Genomic DNA, 20489 nt, shown 5'->3' with positions numbered 1-20489 from the left:
TTGATTTAAATAAGGAGGGGAAATTTTCAGAAGGGAGAAATACGAAGGAGAAAAGGGGAACTCTAAGATGTTCTGTAAGTACTTATCTGGGTTATTGAGTGTTAATTTTTAGCAGATTGACATAATCATAGAAGCATATAATATTATATAAATACTCACAGACACATAAGGACAAATTTTTGAACCACACAGACTTTGGTAACATCTACATGGTTTGTACTTTCCTTGGTGTGGCACTTGCTGTTAGTTGGCTACTTGCTCTGTGTCACCCTTCTTTCTTACAGAACCCTGATTTTGTACAGGGCAGCAGTGGACCCTGTTAAAAACTCAATTCCGTACCCTTAAAGGTAGCCATGGGACTCAGTTCTGAGCAAAGAGATGTTAAGTAGAAGCCTGTGGTGCTGTGTCTTCACTTTCCTCTTTCCTTTTGCCTGGAATGCAGCTATGATGTTGAGAGATACAGCAGCCATCTTATGAGCAGTGGAAGAAAGCTATACATAAGGAATGTGGAGTAGCAGTAATCAAAGATTCATAGCTGAATGTAACCACAACTGAAATGCCCATAATTGATTAAGAAAAATTCTAGTTTATGCATATATTTTATAGCTTCTTCAAGTCCTTTGTAGAAAGAGGTGTGTATAAATCTGTATGCCCATAACTCATAAATATTTTGTGTAAGGCAGTATGCCCACAGCAAGAGGTTGAGGATTTCCTGTGGAACTGACATGAAAGTTGCTGATACAAGTTCAGTCAGGGTTGAAGACCATGAAGCCTGATTCCTGAAACCCAGAGACCAGTGAGGAGAAGGATACAGGTAACCAGTCTGGCTTTGGGGCACAAGGATTAAGATACCAAAGGAAGTAAATGTGACAAACAGGAAGTCAGGTCAGACTCTTAGGGGTTCAGAATGAGTTGTTATACCAAGGTCAGGAACTTCTGAGGTAAAAGTTAAAGACAGGGAGAACTTCACAGATTAGAACAGCAATTTGTCCAGATGCTTGGATCAACACTAGAGAAGCAACCTGTGGATGCTAGGCTTTGCTTCTGGTGCCATTTCCTTCACCAGATCTGTCTGCTAGCTTATCCTCTGCCTTAGTACCTCTGTAGTCCCATGGAGTCCTGAAAAATGACTGTAGATGTCAATGAGAGCTGAAACTTCTGTTACACCTCTGGTGATTGGAAGATTTTTTTCTGTAGACTAGCTTCTGGCTCTGTATGTTTCAAAACTTGTTTCTCCTTCAGCCTACATACTTCTAGTACTGGGCACCCTGAAGTGCCTAAGGTCCTAAGACATGTTCACATCTTCTGGCCTTGCACCTTCATCAAATGACAATGGGTGAGTCAGTGCCGTGGGTGGTGGGAATATTCCTGAAAACCGTATCTACCCTGGGACAGCCAGCAATAACTTAACTATACCTGGAAATGATCATAAACCTTATTAATATGTCCTGTGAAGCCCCAAACTAAATATATCCCAACTCAACTTCCTTTTATCCAGACCCAAAATGCCCAGGGCACTTCCGATGCCACCTAAACTGAGACAAAGTCTGATGGAGGAGAGATTGTGGTCGAGACAACTGTTTTAACCAGTTGCTCTTAAAATAGCTTATTTATGCAAAATTAAACAAAGAAACAAATGACCATGTAGGCACACTGTTAGGACCCACCTAGAGTATTGGGAAGGCCCATGTGCCCCCAGAAGCGGTCCTGAAGCTTAAAGCTGAAGAAGCTTTGTGGTAAACCCATCTGTGCGCCTTTGGACTGTTTTGTATGCTACCTGACAATCTGAGGGCAATAGTTTTTTTCAAAATAAATAATGTTTAGTTTGTTTGAAAATTAGGTAATCCATGCTGTTGTTAAAAACAAAAAAAGAAAATTAAAAATTAAAAAAAATTTACCATAATACTACTGTGTAGGGATTTTGGTGTATTTTCTTTCAGATGTTCTTTTTATTGAATATATATGTGTATTTATATATTTATATTTCCTCATCTGCAAAAAGGGGACAACTTCAAAGTGTTATCTTGGAGATTAGCTATATAGTGAACTTTCTCCTATATTATTAAATAATCTTATAAAAGGGTGGCTTTAAAAAAATAACTGTATAATATTCTAAAATTCCCTATTATTGGACCTTTAGGTTACTTTAATATGTTTTATATTATACATTAGGTTGTGGTAAACATCTTTCTACATATATCTATGTATGCATATTTTTTACTATACACATAATACATTTTTCACCATACACATAACACATTTATACACAAAATAAATTCATAATAAATTAAATGTGCAAAATTTAAAGAATTTTTACATACAGATAAGTAGCTCTCTAGAAAGTCTGTATGTGAATTTATATTTTTTAAAGAAATGTGTGAGAATGTTTTCCTAAACCCTTGCCAGAAACATATACTGTTATTAAAAAAAAAAATCTTTGGAATGGTATCTCATGGTTTTAATGCTTATTTCTCTGGTTATTGTGATGCTGAATATTTCTTATATGAATTTTGTCTTTGTGTATCTTCTGTAAATTGTCAGTTCATACCCTTAGGCAAGAGTTTTTACTTAGAAAATTTTAAATTAAGGCAATACATTTGTTATTGCTATTATCATTATTATTTTGCATTTTCCCCTGTCTGCTCTTTTCTCTGGCTTTTCCTCCTCTTCTTAAGAAATACTCTTGACCTCTATCTTTTCTTTCTCTGTTAGACCGAACTATATGAAACTGCAATTTTTAGAAGGTTGAAAAGTGGTTAGATACCAGCAGTTTTATACGGTTAAGCCTGGTATATTTCTTTTGACAATCTGATTCAATCTCCTATCTGTCCATCCTCTATGTCTATCCATCCACCCAACAAATATTTATTAACCAGCTGTACACATCACCTCTCTAAGAATGACTCACTCTCTTAACCATCTTTAGCTCTGACCTTTCTCCTGAGCTCCAGTTTTTGTGTTTTATGACTTGGCAAATCAGGTACACTCTGGCTCTGTAATATTCTTCACATCTTCTCTGTTCCTGTCACATCTACCTCAGTTCCGATTCTCACTTAATGTGTGTCTTAGTGTGTTTGGGCTGCTATAACAAAAATACTATAAACTGGATGGCTCATAAACAGCAAACGTCCACTTCTCACAGTTCTGGAGGCCGGAAGTCCAAGATCATGGCACCAGCAGATTCAGTGTCTGATGAGGGCTTGCTTTCTCATAGATGGTACCTTCTCACCGTGTCCTCACGTGGTGGAAGGGGCAAGCTAGCTCTCTCAGGTCTCTTTTAGAAGAGCACTAATCCCATTCATAAGCCTTCACCCTCATGACCTAAGCATCTTCCAAAGGCCTCACCTCCCAGTACTCATCTCGGGGGTTAGGATTTCAGCACATGAATTTGGGGGGAACATAAACACTCAGACCATAGCAATGCGTAATGTTTTCTCTCCTGCAGTATCCTCTTCCTTCTCTCACCTTCACTCTACATTTCTTTAGATTCAAGTCTTTTCCCTCTTTCAAGAGTCATTTTAAATGTAATGCCCCCACCCCCATTCTTCACTACCACCTCAGATAGAAATTTCACCATCCAATACCCATTTACATGCACATCTTTTCTGGAACATTTTATCCTCCTACCATCTGGTTATTTCTATATTTTCTTTCATGTTGAGATATCATTTATGTATAGTAAATGAAAAAATCTTAATTGTACAACTTAGTGAATTTTTACAAATGCATATTCTTGTGCAACTACCACTCAGATCAAGACAGAACATTTTCATCACCTCAGTAAGTTCCCTTATGGTCTTTCCCAGTTAATAACTGCTGCCAGCTACCAAAGGTAATGAGTGTTCTGATTTCTGTCATCGTAGATTAGTTTTCATGTCCTTGAACTTCAAATTAGTGGCATCATACAATATGTACCCTTTTTTGTCTGGCTACTTTTGCTCAAGATAATGCTTTTGAATTTCATCCACGCTATTGTGTCCATCAATTGTTTGTTCCTTTTTTTTTTTTTTATTGCTGTATAGAATTCCATTCTATAACAATTTGTTTATACATTCCCCTGTTGGTGAACTTGTGTTGTTTCCAGTTTTTCACAATTATAAATAAAGATACTATAAATATTCTTGAACAAATTCTTCTTTCTCATGCACATATACCTAGAAAGGGATTGCTAGATTATAGGGTAGGTGTATGTTTAACATTACAAAAAACCACCAAATAGTTTTCCAAAGGGGTTATTTGATTTTACATTTTTACCAGAAATATATGAGAGTTGATCTATACCCTCACCATCATTTGATGGTGGTATACATCTTTTCCATAGTATTGTATGTGTAGTGGTATCTCACTGTGATTTTAATGAAGCATGTGGTTTTAGTTCTATCATCAATAATGATGTTGAGCACATTTTCATATACTTATTGTCTATTTGTATATCATCTCTTGTAAAGTGCCTGTTCAAGTTTTTGCTCATTGTCTTAATTACTATAGTTTTATAGTATATCTTAAAGTCTGGAAGTTTAAGGCCTCCAACTTTGTTTTTGTTTTTCAAAATTGTCTTGGCTATTTGGGATCCTTTGAATTCCAATATAAATTTCAGAATAAGAGTGTCAGTTTCTGAAAAAAAATTGCCTGCTGGGATTTTGATTGGAACTCTGTTGAACCTATAGGTCAATTTGGGAATTGATATCTTAACAATCTGCTTGCTTAGGTCTTCTTTCATCAGCAGTAATATTTTCAGTGTAGGGTTCTTGCACATCTTTTGTTAAGTTTATTCCCACGTATCTGATTTTTTATGCCATTGTATGGTATTACTTTTTAAATTTTGTTTTCTGATTGTTGATTTCTAGTATATAGAAATGCAACTGGCTTTTGTATACTAATTTTGTATCTTGTTTCCTCCTTAATTCACATACTAGTTGTTATGGTTGTTTGTAGATACGTTCCTTTGGATTTTCAAGGCACATAATTATGTCACCTGCTAAGAAAGAAGTTTTCCTTCTTCCTTTCTAATATTTATGCCTTTTATTTTTAAAATTTTCTTGCCATATTGCAAAATTCTTGTACACTTCTTTCTTCCCCCACCAGATTGTGAGCTACTTGAGACCTGATTCTTGAGGCAAAGCCATAGTACGTTAAACATGGGAGATATTAAGAGAATTTTGGTTGACTATTTAAATGATGATGGGGAAAACAATGAAATTAAAGCTGTAATTTACTATTCTACATGATCAGTAAACCACCACCAACAAAAAGGATGCTGGTTAAAACCCACTTTTGTGAGTTGGTACATCTAGATTTGTAAGGGTTGCTACAGGTACTTTGAAGATTCTCCAGGTCATTCTGCCTGGTTTGTGGTTCCCAGTTCCAGGATGCTTCTCTGATGGTATGTTCGTGTTATTTATGTTCTATACGACTCTTGCTAAGCATTTTGAGACTTCTGAAAAAGCAGTGACTGCTTCTCCCCAGGATATCACGGAGCAGATGGATTCCTGGACTTCATTGCCTTCAGTCCCAATTCCCCAAGCTTCTGTTGGTGTAGGAAAAAAAAATCTGCATTTTTAGTATTACTGGAGTGAAGCCTGGGAAATTTTCAGTTTTGAGCTTTTAAATTCCAGGAGTAATGTTATTTTTAGATTTCTAGTATGCACTTGGATTTTGTGAGTGAGATTGTGTTACAGAGTGAGGATGAGGGCTCATGTGAGTGGGTGGTGGTCTTTTCCCAGTGCGCAGCAGCTCTTGCCCATTCTGAAGATTCATGGGACTGTGAAGTGGCAGCCTGGGAGCTGTGATGACTCCCAGGAGGAAAAGCACTGATAGGACTTTGATACCCATTTTTGCATTTTGATTGCAAGTAGCCATTTCTTTCATAGATTCTGTTGTCCATGTGGCTGGAAAAAGATGTTTCTTCCATTGCACGATGAGTTTGTTTCTAAGAAGGTAATTCCATTGTTTCTTTGTTTCTTTGCAAGCAGCAGAGATGCTGTTAGAAGTTTAAGCAGTATGTCGATAAAATATTTAAGGCAGTTTTGAATTGAGGCCACAGGTCTTCTTCCATATTGGCTGACATTTTACTATTAGATTAGGCTCACACGTCGATTAAGAGCTAGCATATGAATAAACTGTGTTATTGGTGTTAAATACATATGGATCACCTTGAAAAAAATGAGAGTGGTAGAAATAACAGAAAAGAGAAAAATAAAAGAATGCATACCCTTGTAAATTTGGATTTAATAATATAAATGCAGGGTGATTTTTTTTCCAAATAGTTGAATTTTTCAACATTTTATATATTTGGTTCTCTTAAGCATTTACATACTGACATTAAAACAGTATTCTATAAGTATTTTTATGACATTTGTTTATTTATTTCTTTAATTGAAATGTAGTTGACAGACAATATTATGTTAGTTTCACTGTACTACATAGTGATTTGACATTTGCATACATTATGAAATGATCACCAGGATAAGTCTAGTAACCATCTATCACTATACAAAGTTATTACAATATTATTGACAATATATATATATTTTTTATTAATTAATTAATTTATTTATGGCTGTGTTGGGTCTTCGTTTCTGTGCGAGGGCTTTCTTCTAGTTGTGGCAAGGGGGGCCACTCTTCATCGCGGTGCGCGGGCCTCTCACTATCGCGGCCTCTCTAGTTGCGGAGCACAGGCTCCAGACGCGCAGGCTCAGTAATTGTGGCTCATGGGCCCAGTTGCTCCGCGGCATGTGGGCTCTTCCCAGACCAGGGCTCAAACCCATGTCCCCTGCATTGGCAGGCAGATTCTCAACCACTGCGCTACCAGGGAAGCCCTTGACAATATTTCTTATGCTGTATATTATATCCCCATGGCTTACTCATTTTATAACTGGAGGTTTGTACCTCTTAATCCCCTTCACAGATTTTGACCCCTTTCACACCCTTGCCTCTGGTGAATAAATACCCATTTATTCTCTGTATCTATGAGTCTGTTTTCATTTTGCTTTGTTTGCTTGCTTATTTTGTTTTTTAGATTTTACATATAAGTGAGATCACATGGTATTTTGCTTTGTCTGACTTATTTCACTTAGTATAATACTCTCTAGGAGTATCCATGTTGCAAATAGCAAGATTTCATTCTTTTTATGGCTGAGTAATATTCCACTGTGCATATGTACATGCATCTTCTTTATCCATTCATATATCAGTAGACACTTAGGTTGCTTACATCTCTTCATTACTGTAAATAATGTTGCAGTGAACATTGGGGTGCATATATCTTTCTGAATTAGTTTTTTTGTTTTTGTTGGGTAAATACCCAGAAGAGAAATTGCTGAACCATATGACAGTACTATTTTTAATTTGGGGGGGGGGATCCTCCGTACTGTTTTCCATAAAGGCTGCACCAATTTACAGTCCCACCAGAGTGCATGAGGGTTCCCTTTTCTCCACATTCTCACTAATCTTTTTGGGGTTTTTTTGTTTATATTTGCATAGAATACCTTTTTCCATCCCCTCACATTCGGTCTGTGTATGTCTTTAGATCTGAAGTGTGTCTCTTGTAGGCAGCATATATATGGGGCTTTTAAAAAATTAATTCAGCCACTCTGTGTGTTTATTGATACATAAAAACATACTTACTGCCATTTTGTTAATTGTTTTCTGGTTGTTTTTATAGTTCTTTTTTGTTTCTTCTCCTTTTGCTCTCTTCTCTTGCGATTCAGTGACTACCTTTAGTGGTATGTTTGGATTCCTTTCTCGTTTGTGTGGGTGTGTATCTATTTTAGATTTTTGGTTTGTGGTTACCATGAGGTTCAGATATAACAACTTATATATCAGTGATTATTTTAAGCTGATGATCTCTTAAGTTTGAATGCATTCTAACAGCCCTACATTTTACTCCTCTAGCCCCGCATTTAATGTTGTGGCATCATATTTTACATCTTTTTGTTTTGTGTATCCCTTTGCTACTTATTGCAGATATAGATCATTTTACTACTTTTGTCTTTTAACCTTACTACTTGCTTTATAAGTGATTGATTATATTACCTTTATTGTATGTTTGCCTTTACCAGTGAGATTTTCCTTTCATAATTTTCATATTTCTAGTTGTAGCCTTTTCTTTTCCACTTTGAGAAGTCCCTTTAACATTTCTTGTAAAGCCAGTTTAGTAACGCTGAACTCTTTTAGCATTGTTTGTCTCTAAAACTCTTTATCTCTTCCTCAAAGCTAAAGATAACCTTGCTGGCTAAAGTACTCTTGGTTGTAGTTTTTTTTCCCTTTTATTACTTTGAATATGTTGTGTACTCTCTTCTGGCTTGCAAAGTTCCTGCTGAAAAGTCAGCTGATAGTCTATGGGAGTTCCCTTGTATGTAAGTAGCTGGTTTCCTCTTGCTGCTTTTAAGATTCTTTAATTTTTGACATTTTAATTTAATGTGTCTTGGTGTGGACCTCTTTGGGTTCATCTTGTTTGGGACTGTCTGTGTTTCCTGGACCTGGATGTCTGTTTCATCTCCCAAGTTAGAGAAGTTTTCAGCTATTATTTCTTCTGCCCCTTTCTCTCTTTTCCTTCTGGGACCTCTATAATGTGAATTTTAGTATGTGTGATATTGTTCCAGAGGTCTCTTAAACTATCCCCGTTTTTAAAAATTGTTTTTTCTTTTCTCCGTTCAGCTTGAGTGATTTCCACTACTCTGTTTTCCAGATCACTGATCCATTCTTCTGTATCATCTAATCTACTGTTGACTCCTTCTAAGGTATTTTTAAATTTCAGTCATTGTATTCTTAAGCTTCTGTTTGGTTCTTCTTTATATTTTTTAACTTTTTGTTGAAATTCTTGTTGTGTTCATCCATTCTTCTCCTAAGTTCAGTGAGCATCTTTAAAATCATTACCTTGAACTATTTATTAGGTAAATGGCTTATTTCCATTTCATTTAGTTCCTTTTCTGAGGTTTTGTCTTGTTTCTTTGTTTGGAACATATTCCTTTGTCTCCTGATTTTGCCCAGTTCTTTGTGTTTATTTCTAGGTATCAGGCAGGTCGGTTGTGTTTCCCGATATTGGAGAAGTGGACTTATGTAGGGGACGTCCTGTGGGGCCCAGCAGCACACTCCCCTCTTGTCACTGGAGCTGTATGCTCTGAGGGTGCCCCCCTTATGGGCTGTGTGTAACCTCCTGTTGTGGAGGGGCTGACTACTTTGGCTCACTGGTAGACAGGGCTGGCCCCTGGCCTGGTTGGCTATGAAGCCTAGTGTGGAGGCTGTGGGCCACTGGTTGCAGAGTAGGCTTCCTGTGTGGCCTGGGGAGGCATTAGGTAGCTGCCTACCTACAGGGTGTGACTATGTGCCCACATGGCTGTTTGAGCTGACCATGGGGCCATGGGGCTGGTTCTGACCTGCTGAAGGGCAGGGCCAGGTCGCCCCATGGCTATGTGACTATTATTAATAGAACACTTCTCTTTGCCCCAAGGCACCTGGCACTTTGATCACCGGAATTCCTACCACCCAGAAATAATTACTTTTTGTACTTATTTGTTATGAAATAATTATAATTATTTTCCACATTTTTTTTAATGCTATACCTGCTATTTGGAAATCTGCTTTTGTCATGTAATGTTCTGTGATATGAGTTTATTTCCATGTCAAAAAATATAGAGCTCCATTATTTTAATAGCTTCTTAGGGTTTCTTGTGTGTGTGTTTGTGTGTATGTGTGTGTGTGTATGTATGTAAAATAATTTAATCAGTGATTTGTAGATGGACATCTTTGGTAAATTTTTTATTTTTTATTTTTTTACTATTATAAACAATATTGCAATGGGCATACTCGTACATGAATCTTGAGCATTTATCTGATTAGTTCCTTAGGATACAGTTCTGGCAGTGGGATTCTAGGACTCAGTCTGTGTACATTTTATCTTTAGATTCATTTTCCCAAACTTCCCAGCAGAAAATTTGAGTTAGTTTTTATTCTCATCAACATCAAATTGGAAGTGTTTACCTGCACATTGCAAACATTATTTATCGTGACTCTTGACCTGCTTATATTTTTTAATTTTTGTATATTTGTCTCTCTATGGGGGTTGTAAGCTAAATCGGTCAGGATCCAGTCAGAAAACCCAAAACCACACTAAGTATTTCAAATAGCAGAGGTTTCACACAGGGAGTTGGTTCTGTGTGTACTGGAAATCAGAAAGTGCAAAAAGGAAATGCTGAAGTCACTCAGAGGTAGTAACTGCAAGAAGCAGCAGGGAGGAGGTAGGAAGATGAGACCTAGGAGCTCTGGGGAGGGGCCTGGAGGGGATGGGCTGGACCTCAGGTGGGTGCAGCCTGGCTGGTGACGTTGTGCAGCAGCTGGCAGTTTGACTGCCAGGAGGGTGTGGCCCAGCTGCCAGCACATCCAGGGAGACATGGGATGGTTAGTGTTGGCATTGTGGAGAGAAACTGGGGACTGAGGCCAGCCTTGTACTGTTGTTGGTGTAATGCTGACAGAAACGAGAAACCAGAAGGAAGTCCCTTCTTTCTCCTCTCAGCTTCCAGTCTCTCTCTAGTGCCTTGTATTGGCAGAAACTTCCAGGAAGCCAGCTGACAAGAGAGTTAGTGAAATCAATTTTGCAGAGTCCCATCCTCAACATCCCAGAGAAGAAAAGAGAATGCTGGGCTTGGAGCTAAGAGGCAATAAGTAAATAACTAGTTGTATTAGTTTGCTGGGCCTGCCATATCAGAGTACCAGGAACCTAGTGGCTTTGAACAACAGAAATTTATTGTCTCACAGTTCTGGAGCCTAGAAATCAGAGATTAAGGTGTTTCTTACCAGTCTTATTGGATTAGGGGCCCACCGTACTCCAGTATGACCTCATCTTAATTTAACTAATTACACGTTCAATGACTTATTTCCAAATAAGGTACATTCTGAGACACTGGGCATTAGGACTTCAACATATGAAGTTTTGGGGCCCAGAATTCAACTCCAAGCACCAGTATATAAACTTCTTTACAACAGGGCCCTTTCAGCCCTAAAATACTGTATTAATTCCTTTGCATTCTTCTAGTTCTGGGTACAAAGAATATGCTTAGTAATTGCTAATATGTGAATAAATGCTAAATTAAACGATGCACATTCACCTTCAGACTCTTAAAATCATCATACATTTTAAACTGAAATTTAAAAAAAATCTGTCAGATTTTAAAATATCAGATGTTCTTAAATTTTACAAATAAATACCAAATGCATACAAAGTGTCCTGATGATTACAAAACTTATTCCTAAATTTAACACATAAGTTTAAGTTTGAGTGATTTCATTCCTATCTTTAATTCTAAACTTTCCTGTGGTTGGAAAATCACTTATCCTATAAGCAAAAAAGAGATTTCCAACTCAGGTGAGCTGAGGTTATCATCTTAAGTGGGTAGAAGCTACTTGGTCAACAACTTAAGACTACAACATAGTTGCTTATTGGTTAGAATTTGAGCCTGGGCGTAAGGGCCTATCTTTTTTTTTTTTTTAATTTATTTATTTATTCATTTATTTAATTTTTGGCTGCATTGGGTCTTCGCTGCTGCACGCGGGCTTTTCTGTAGTTGCAATGAGCCGGGGCTACTCTTCGTTGTAGTGCGCAGGCTTCTCATTGTGGTGGCTTTTCTTGTTGCAGAGCACAGGCTCTAGGTGCGCGGGCTTCAGTAGTTGTGGCACACAGGCTTCAGTAGTTGTAGCTTGTGGGCTCTAGAGCGCAGGCTCAGTAGTTGTGGCGCACGGGCTTAGCTGCTCCGCGGCATGTGGGATCTTCCTGGACCAGGGCTCGAACCCGTGTCCCCTGCATTGGCAGGCGGATTCTTAACCACTGCGCCACCAGGGAAGCCCCAGGGCCTATCTTTTTTATTTTAGAGTTCCCTCTGGGGATCCAGGCAAATGTAATGTAGCATACTCTGACCACCTGCTGGCTTCCACAGCATTCAGAAAGCTTTGTTGGACACTCATAGAATGGATGTGATGGATGAATTGCTAGGAGATTTTTCACAGCAGTGAATCCCAAACTAGGCTTCCTTAGAACGTTGATTTCATGAATTGGACTCTCTGTTTCCCAGCCTGAACCAAAGAATGATATTTTCCACATGTTAAAGAAAGAAGTTAACTTACTTAATGGAATTAAGTTTGGTGACTACTATTGCTTATTCTGTCAGCAAGTGACATGACAAAATGAATGGATAAGAAGTTGCAACGTTTTTTAACATTAATATGCAGAAGTAGCTAATCTTACTTAAACAGTTCATATTTGTGGCCTTGTGTGTTTCCTGCTGTAATTTCATATCACACAGACGCATATTATGTTAGTAACTTATTCCTAATGTGTTGGTTAGAATTTCATTAAGTTCTGCAAAATACATGGAACACTGTACTATCTGAGCAAATGAGATAAACTTGGTTCTAGCAATCAGATCAGCTATAACTCCCACCCCTAGGGATCTTATCAAGGAGTAGAGAGTTAGGACAAACTCTAGTTTAAAATGCCTGTGCACAAAGTCAAACCTACCATGGAGAAAACTACTGGAAAGAGTGGTTTATTATTTTTTAATTATTTATTTATTTCATTGAAGTATAGTTGATTTACAATGTGTTAGTTTTTGGTGTACAGCAAAGTGATTCAGTTCTTTTCCATTATAGGTTGTTAAAAGATATTGAATATAGTTCCCTGTGCTATACAGTCGTTCCTTGTTGTTTATCTCTTTTATATATAGTAGTGTATATCTGTTAATCCCAAACTCCTAATTTATCTCTCCCTCTCTTTCCTCTTTGGTAACCATAAATTTGCTTTGTATGTCTGTGAGTTGATTTCTGTTTTGTAAATAAGTTCATTTGCATCTTTTTTTAAGACTCCACATATAAGTGATATCACATGATATTTGTCTTTCCCTGTCTGACTTACTTCACTTAGTATGATAACCTCTAGGTCCATCCATGTTGCTGCAAATGGCATTATTTCATTCTTTTTTTAAGGCTGAGTAATATTCCTTGTGTATATATATACACACATTGTGTATATATACACAAACACACACACACACACAGAGTACACCTTCTTTACCCATTCATCTGTCAGTGGACGCTTAGGTTGCTCCCGTGTCTTGGCTATTGTACACATTGCTGCTGTGAACACTGCGGTGCATGTATCTTTTTGAATTAGAGTTTTCATCTTTTCTGGGTATATGCCGAGGAGTATGATTGCTGGATCATATGGTAACTCTATTTTAGTTTCTTAAGGAACCTCCACACTGTTTACCATAGTGGTTGCACCAATTTACTTTCCCAACAACAGTGTAGGAGGGTTCCCTTTTCTCCAGAGGGTTCCCTTTTCTCCACAGGGGTTGGTTAATTTTCCCTTGAACTTTTTGTGTGGTTGTAGAGTCTTTGCATTTAACATTCTTTTTTTAAAATAAATTTATTTATTTATTTATTTTTATTTATTTTTGGCTGCCCTGGGTCTTTGTTGCTGCACACGGGCTTTCTCTAGTTGCAGTGAGCAGGGGCTGCTCTTCGTTGCGGTGCATGGGCTTCTCATTGTGGTGTCTTCTCTTGTTGCGGAGCACGGGCTCTAGGCACGTGGGCTTCAGTAGTTGCAGCACACAGGCTCAGTAGTTGTGGCCCACGGGCTCTAGAGTGCAGGCTCAGTAGTTGTGGCACACGGGCTTAGTTGTTCCATGACATGTGGGATCTTCCCGGACCAGGGCTCGAACCCGTGTACCCTGCATTGGCAGGCGGATTCTTAACCACTGTGCCACCAGGGAAGCCCTAACATTCTTTTATTTATTATTGTTTTATTGGAGGATAATTGCTTTACAATGGTGTGTTAGTTTCTGCTTTATAACAAAGTGAATCAGCTATACATATACATATATCCTCATATCTCCTCACTCTTACGTCTCCCTCCCACCCTCCGTATCCCACCCCTCTAGGTGGTCACAAAGCCCTGAGTTGATCTCCCTGTGCTATGCGGCTGCTTCCCACTAGCTATCTGTTTTACATTTGGTAGTGTATAAATGTCCCTGCCACTCTCTCACTTCATCCCAGCTTACCCTTCCCCACGTCTGCGTCATTATTCCTGTCCAGCCCCTAGGTTCTTCATAACCATTTTTTTTTTTTTTAGATTCCATATATATGTGTTAGCATACGGTATTTGTTTTTCTCTTTCTGCCTTACTTCACTCTGTATGACAGACTCTAGGTCCATCCACCTCACTACAAATAACTCAATTTCGTTTCTTTTTATGGCTGAGTAATATTCCATTGTATATATGTGCCACATCTTCTTTATCCCTTCATCTGTCGATGGACACTTAGGTTGCTTCCATGTCCTGGCTATTGTAAATAGAGCTGCAATGAACATTGTGGTACATGACTCTTTTTGAATTATGGTTTTCTCAGGGTATATGCCCAGTAGTGGGATTGCTGGGTCGTATGATAGTTCTATTTTTAGTTTCTTAAGGAACCTCCATATTGTTCTCCATAGTGGCTTTATCAATTTACATTCTCACCAACAGTGCAAGAGGGTTCCCTTTTCTCCACACCCTCTTCAGAATTTATTGTTTGTAGATTTTTTGATGATGGCCATTCTGACTGGTGTGAGGTGATACCTCATTGTAGTTTTGATTTGCATTTCTCTGATGATTAGTGATGTTGAGCAACCTTTCATGTATTTGTTGACAATCTGTATATCTTCTTTGGAGAAATGTCTATTTTGGTCTTCTGCCCATTTTTAGATTGGGTTGTTTATTTTTCTGATATTGAGTTGCATGAGCTGCTTGTAAATTTTGGATATTAGTCCTTTGTCAGTTGCTTCATTTGCAAATATTTTCTCCCATTCTGAGGGTTGTCTTTTCGTCTTGTTTATAGCTTCCTTTGCTGTGCAAAAGCTTCTAAGTTTCATTAGATCCCATTTGTTTATTTTTGTTTTTATTTCCATTTCTCTAGGAGGTGGGTCAAAAAGGAGCTTGCTGTGATTTATGTCATAGAGTGTTCTGCCTATGTTTTCCTCTAAGAGTTTGATAGTGTCTGGCCTTACATTTAGGTCTTTGATCCATTCTGAGTTTATTTCTGTGTATGGTGTTAGGGAGTGTTTTAATTTCATTCTTTTACATGTAGCTGTCCAGTTTTCCCAGCACCACTTATTGAAGAGGCTGTCTTTTCTCCATTGTATGTTCTTGCCTCCTTTATCAAAGATAAGGTGACCATATGTGCGTGGGTTTATCTCTGGGCTTTCTCTCCTGTTCCATTGATCTATATTTCTGTTTTTGTGCCAGTACCATACTGTCTTGATTACTGTAGCTTTGTAGTATAGTCTGAAGTCCAGGAGCCTGATTCTTCCAGCTCCATTTTTCTTTGTCAAGATTGCTTTGGTTATTCGGGGTCTTTTGTGCTTCCATACAAATTGTGAGATTTTTTCGTTCTAGTTCTGTGAAAAATGCCATTGGTAGTTTGATAGGGATTGCATTGATCTGTAGATTGCTTTGGGTAGTATAGTCATTTTCATAATGTTGATTCTTCCTTTCCAAGAACATGGTATATCTCTCCATCTGTTTGTGTCATCTTTAATTTCTTTCATCAGTGTCTTTTTTTTTTTTAAATAAATTTATTTATTTATTTATTTATTTATTTATGGCTGTGTTGGGTCTTCGCTTCTGTGCAAGGGCTTTCTCCAGTTGCGGTGAGCGGGGTCCACTCTTCATCGCGGTGAGCGGGCCTCTCACTGTCGCGGCCTCTCCTGTTGCGGAGCACAGGCTCCAGACACGCAGGCTCAGTAGTTGTGGCTCACGGGCCTAGCCGCTCCGCGGCATGTGGAATCTTCCCGGACCGGGGCATGAACCCGTGTTCCCTGCATTGGCAGGCGAATTCCTAACCACTGCGCCACCAGGGAAGCCCCATCAGTGTCTTATAGTTTTCTGCCTACAGGTCTTTTGTCTCCTTAGGTAGGTTTATTCCTAGGTATTTTATTCTTTTTGTTGCAGTGGTAAATGGGAGTGTCTCCTTAATTTCTCTTTCAGATTTTTCATCATTGGTGTATAGGAATGCAAGAGATTTCTGTGCATTAATTTTATATCCTGCTACTTTACCAAATTCATTGATTAGCTCTAATAGTTTTCTGGTAGCGTCTTTAGTATTCTCTATGTATATTATCATGTCATCTGCAAACAGTGACAGCTTCACTTTTTCTGTTCCGATTTGGATTCCTTTTATTTCTTTTTCTTCTCTGATTGCTGTGGCTAAAACTTTCAAAACTATGTTAAATAATAGTGGTGAGAGTGGGCAACCTTGTCTTGTTCCTGATCTTAGTGGAAATGGTTTCACTTTTTCACTGTTGAGAATGATGTTGGCTGTGGGTCTTTCACATATGGCCTTTATTATATTGAGGTAAGTTCCCTCTATGCCTACTTTCTGGAGGGTTTGTATCATAAATGGGTGTTGAATTTTGTCAAAAGCTTTTTCTGCATCTGTTGAGATGATCATATGGTTTTTATTCTTCAGTTTGTTAATATGGTGTATCACATTGATTGATTTGCGTATATTGAAGAATCCTTGCGTCACTGGGATAAACCCCAGTTGATCATGGTGTATGATCCTTTTAGTGTGCTGTTGGATTCTATTTGCTAGTATTTTGTTCAGGAGTTTGCATCTATGTTCGTCAGTGATATTGGCCTGTAGTTTTCTTTCTTTGTGACATCTTTGTCTGGTTTTGGTATCAGGGTGATGGTGGCCTCGTAGAATGAGTTTGGGAGTGTTCTTCCCTCTGCTATATTTTGGAAACGTTTGAGAAGGATAGGTTTTAGCTCTTCTCTAAATGTTTGATAGAATTCTCCTGTGAAGCCATCTTGTCCTGGGCTTTTGTTTGTTGGAAGATTTTTAATCACAGTTTCAATTTCAGTGCTTGTAATTGGTCTGTTCATATTTTCTATTTCTTCCTGGTTCAGTCTCGGAAGGTTGTGCATTTCTAGGAATCTGTCCGTTTCTTCCAGGTTGTCCATTTTATTGGCATAGAGTTGCTTGCAGTAATCTCTCATGATCCTTTGTATTTCTGCAGTGTCAGTTGTTCTCCTTTTTCATTTCTAATTCTATTAATTTGAGTCTTCTCCCTTTTTTTCTTGATGAGTCTGGCTAATGGTTTATCAATTTTGTTTATCTTCTCAAAGAACCAGCTTTTAGTTTTATTTATCTTTGCTATTGTTTTCTTCATTTCTTTTTTATTTATTTCTGATCTGATCTTTATGATTTCTTTCCTTCTATCTTTTGGGTTCTTTTGTTCTTCTTTCTCTAATTGCTTTAGGTGTAAGGTTAGGTTGTTTATTTGAGATGTTTCTTGTTTCTTGAGGTAGGATTGTATTGCTATAAGCTTCCCTCTTAGAACTGCTTTTGCTTCATCCCATAGGTTTTGGGTCGCCGTGTTTTCATTGTCATTTGTTTCTAGATATTTTTTGATTTCCTCTTTGATTTCTTCAGTGTTCTCTTGGTTGTTAAGTAGTGTATTTTTTAGCCTCCATGTATTTGTATTTTTTACAGATTTTTTTCCCTGTAATTGATAACTAGTCTCAGAGCATTGTGGTTGGAAAAGATACGTGATACAATTTCAATTTTCTTAAGTTTACCAAGGATTGATTTGTAACCCAAGATATGATCTATCCTGGAGAATGTTCCAGGAGCACTTGAGATGAAAGGGTATTCTGTTGTTTTTGGATGGTATGTCCGATAAATATCAATTAAGTCCATCTTGTTTAATGTGCCATTTAAAGCTTGTGTTTCCTTATTTATTTTCATTTTGGATGATTTGTCCATTGGTGAAAATGGAGTGTTAAAGTCCCCTACTATGATTGTGCTACTGTCGATTTCCCCTTATAAAAGCGGAAATGCTGTTAGCATTTGCCTTCTGTATTGAGGTGCTCCTATGTTGGGTGCATAAATATTTGCAATTGTTATATCTTTTTCTTGGATTGACCCCTTGATCATTATGTAGTGTCCTTCTTTTTCTTTTGTAATAGTCTTTATTTTAAAGTCTGTTTTGTCTGATATGAGAATTGCTGCTCCAGTTTTCTTTTGATTTCCATTTGCATGGAATATCTTTTTCCATCCCCTCACTTTCAGTCTGTATGTGTCCCTAGGTTTGAAGTGGGTCTCTTGTAGACAGCATATTTATGGGTCTTTTTTTTGTATCCATTCAGCCAGTCTGTGTCTTTTGGTGGGAGCATTTAATCCATTTACATTTAAGGTAATTATCGACATGTATGTTCCTATTACCATTTTCTTAATTGTTTTGGGTGTGTTATTGTAGGTGTTTTCCTTCTCTTGTGTTTCCTGCCTAGAGGAGTTCCTTTAGCATTTGTTGTAAAGCTGGTTTGGTGGTGCTGCATTCTCTTAGCTTTTGCTTGTCTGTGAAGGCTTTAATTTCTCCATCGAATCTGAATGAGATCCTTGCTGGGTAGAGTAATGTTGGCTGTAGGTTCTTCCCTTGCATCACTTTAAATATGTCCTGCCACTCCTTTCTGGCTTGCAGAGTTTCTGCTGAAAGAACAGCTGTTAACCTTACGGGGATTCCCTTGTATGTTATCTGTTTGTTTTTCCCTTGCTGCTTTTAATATTTTTTCTTTGTATTTAATTTTTGATAGTTTGATTAATATGTGTCTTGGCATGTTTCTCCTTGGATTTATCCTGTATGGGACTCTCTGTGCTTCCTGGACTTGATTGACTACTTCTCTTCCCATTTTAAGGAAGTTTTCAACTATAATCTCTTCAAATATTTTCTCAGTTCCCTTCTTTTTCTCTTCTTCTTCTGGGACCCCTATTATTCGAATGTTGGTGCCTTTAATGTTGTCCCAGAGGTCTCTGAGACTGTCCTCAATTCTTTTAATTCTTTTTTTCTTTATTCTGCTCTGCAGTAGTTTTTTCCACTATTTTATCTTCCAGGTCACTTTTCCGTTCTTCTGCCTCGGTTATTCTGCCATTGATTCCTCCTAGAGAATTTTTAGTTTCATTTAGTTTGTTGTTCATCACTTTTTGTTTGCTCTTTAGTTCTTCTAGGTCCTTGTTAAACGTTTCTTGTATTTTCTCTGTTGTATTTCCAAGATTTTGGATCATCTTTACTATCATTATTCTGAATTCTTTTTCAGGTAGACTGCCTATTTCCTATTCATTTGTTAGGTCTGGTGGGTTTTTGCCTTGCTCCTTCATCTGCTGTGTGTTTCTCTGTCTTCTCATTTTGCTTAACTTACTGTGTTTGGGGTCTCCTTTTCGCAGGCTGCAGGTTCGTAGTTCCAGTTGTTTTTGGTGTCTGTCCCCAGTGGCTAAGGTTGGCTGAAGTGCCCAGGACAAGCAAATAGACGTCTTTCACAGAGAGACTGGGGTTGTGTTTCAGTCTGCTGTCTGTGCGGTGTCCTGGGGTGGTAGCCTGCCAAGAACTCTCTCTCTGATTGTTTTAGTCCTATGGGACCCAGAAAGGAAAGCCTCCCTGGTCACTAGAGCCAGCTGTTCAAGGGATGTCCCCTGGGTGGAAGCTGCAAAAACCAGGACACTAGATGTAAAAACTGAGATACTGGACATAAAAACCAGAACACCAGACGTATGTAACAACTCCCCTCTGGGAGACAGTGGTGCTGTGGAGCCTGGCAGAGGGAGAGTGCAAGGGTGACACCCTCCAAGGAAAAAGAGAAAAAAAACCATGGTGCCTGCTGGCTTCACCTAGAGGGAGAGTGCTGAAATGGTGCCCTCCATCCCCGGAGAGGTTCCCAGCTGGCCCCAGCCCCTCAGGCCAGTGCTTTAATATTTGCAAATGAACTCTTTGACATAAAGTCTGGGTGCTTCTCAAACAGCTGCTTCTGAGCTGGACCCTGGCGAGTGAGTGTGTGCCCTTAAAGAGGCGTTTCTCAGTTCGCTACAGCGCTTTGGGTCTCATGGATGTGAGCCCCGTTGCTTTTCAAAGCCAGATGTTTTGGAGGCTCATCTCTCAAGTGCAGGTCTTAAATGTTGGGGTGCTGATGTTGCGGTATGAACCCCTCTCTCCTCAGGGGGACGCTCCGGGTTTGTGAGTTCCCTCCCAGTTGTGGGTCGCTGCCCTGGGGTGGGGTTTATGGCAGTACCACGGCTCAGCCTATCCTGCCTGCCTCGATGTGACTCTTTTCTTGTTTGTATATGTGAAGCAGCTGCACAGCTGGTTTTCAGGTCTTTTTCAGAGGGAATTGTTCCATATGTAGCTGTAGACTCAGTGTGTGCATGGGAGGAGGTGAGCTCTGGAATCTTCCTACGTCACCACCGCCCCGACATACTTGCTCCAGTTAGGAAATTCTCCCTGCTGTGGCATTGGGGGACTAGTGATTAATTGAATTTCATTAATTTTATACTCTTTTTTTGCTAAGAATGTTCTGTTTGTTTTGGCTTTCTGATCTTTGTGACTGGGGTTACTACTCTCAGTTTATTTATTCAACTAATGTAGCAGGTAGAAATTTCAGTCTAAAAAATACAGATGTGTAAGAACTA

At 38.6% G+C, this 20489-nt stretch overlaps 1 protein-coding gene across 8 annotated transcripts in view; it reads left to right on the top strand.

The window, feature by feature from the left end:
• Nucleotides 1–20489, top strand: part of NCALD (neurocalcin delta) — a 443801-nt gene that overhangs the window by 56298 nt on the left and 367014 nt on the right. For 3 of the 8 annotated variants that reach the window (XM_068525738.1, XM_068525731.1, XM_068525735.1), the window contains exon 2: nt 8690–8741. The exons of 4 other annotated variants lie outside the window; for them this stretch is intronic. The gene's annotated coding sequence lies outside the window, so the exon portion shown is untranslated. Of the gene's footprint in view, nt 1–5886; nt 5938–8689; nt 8742–20489 lie in introns of those variants that run through there. One more of the 8 variants, XM_068525737.1, reaches the window with a different exon arrangement.

This window comes from Eschrichtius robustus, chromosome 17, assembly GCF_028021215.1.
Source record: "Eschrichtius robustus isolate mEscRob2 chromosome 17, mEscRob2.pri, whole genome shotgun sequence".
NCBI lineage: Eukaryota > Metazoa > Chordata > Mammalia > Artiodactyla > Eschrichtiidae > Eschrichtius > Eschrichtius robustus.
Note: the sequence above shows the minus strand (reverse complement) of the source record. Positions and strands in the feature narration are given on the sequence as shown.